This window comes from Pyxicephalus adspersus, chromosome 8, assembly GCF_032062135.1.
Source record: "Pyxicephalus adspersus chromosome 8, UCB_Pads_2.0, whole genome shotgun sequence".
NCBI classification, from domain to species: Eukaryota; Metazoa; Chordata; class Amphibia; order Anura; family Pyxicephalidae; genus Pyxicephalus; species Pyxicephalus adspersus.
The window spans coordinates 40,799,390-40,800,550 of NC_092865.1; positions in this window are offsets into that span (position 1 = coordinate 40,799,390).

A 1,161-nucleotide genomic window follows, 5' to 3' on the forward strand; every position below is an offset into this window, starting at 1 on the left:
AATCTCAATCCTTCTCACTTTATCCTTCCTCCTATCTCCCTTTTCAGGACACCCAGATTTTCCACAGGAATCACATCCCTTCTGATCATTAAACAAACAGGGCACATCCAGGGAACTTCATGTAATTCAAGATAGGGAATGGACACCAATTTTTAACTTGCACTTAGATTCTACTCTCCCTTCATGGGGCACATGGAGAATCATAAAAATCACCTATTTATTAGGGTCACTCCCCCAGCCAAGTCAATTTTTTCACCCCCCCTTTTACCTCTGGAGTCTCTGTGTATCTTGCCTGGTTCCCTAAGGGTTACATTGTCTTACGCCTAAACAAGTCTAAGTCTAAGAACTATTAGTTTGTTTTAGTCATAAGGCCTCCATCTGTAACAAATATCAAGAGGTAATGTACAAATTGTTAACATGCTGGTATAGGACGCTCACTATGTTGGCACAAATATACCCTCAGGTCAACCCAACCTGTTGGAAGTGCAATGTAGCCCCTGTTACCCTACTTCACATTGTTTGCAGCTGACCATCTTTGGCCTTCTTTTTAGAACAATGCAGCAGACCTTACTTTCTAACTTACCAAGGCTGATATCCCTAGAGGACCTGAGCTGAACCTTTTGCACATTTCTAAAATGCCTAAGAAAATATATAAATGTTATACAAATGAACTGTTGCTCAGGCATGCATACCAGTTTTACAGAAAAATGTACCACTCCTCTGCTTTTATGTTTGCTTATTTATCGTTCTCTCCCTTTTCATTCTTTTTACTGTCTTAGTTTTTTCTATTATATCTAACTTCTAAGTAATACAACTGCGTTAAGACATCCAGGTTTTTTGATATACTGTACTGACCTTTAGCCTTGAACGGTAACTAGTGATTCCCACCCTTTGTCTGTTACTGATTTCAGCAATTTGTATTTCAACTGTTTGTTCTCTAGCTTTATGGGTTCTGTTTGTAAATGATTCCCCTGTCTATTCAGTGTAAATTCAGTCCTAAATACACATATAGCAGGTCCTTTTGTGATTGCTGTACACTTTGACGATTGCCCACTAGGTAGCAGAACGAGTCTTTGATTTAAAAGGGACTGAAACCAGAAGAGTAGAGAATTGACAGGGGTAATATGTTAGCTAATATAAATCCTGTTTATTAACCACCTG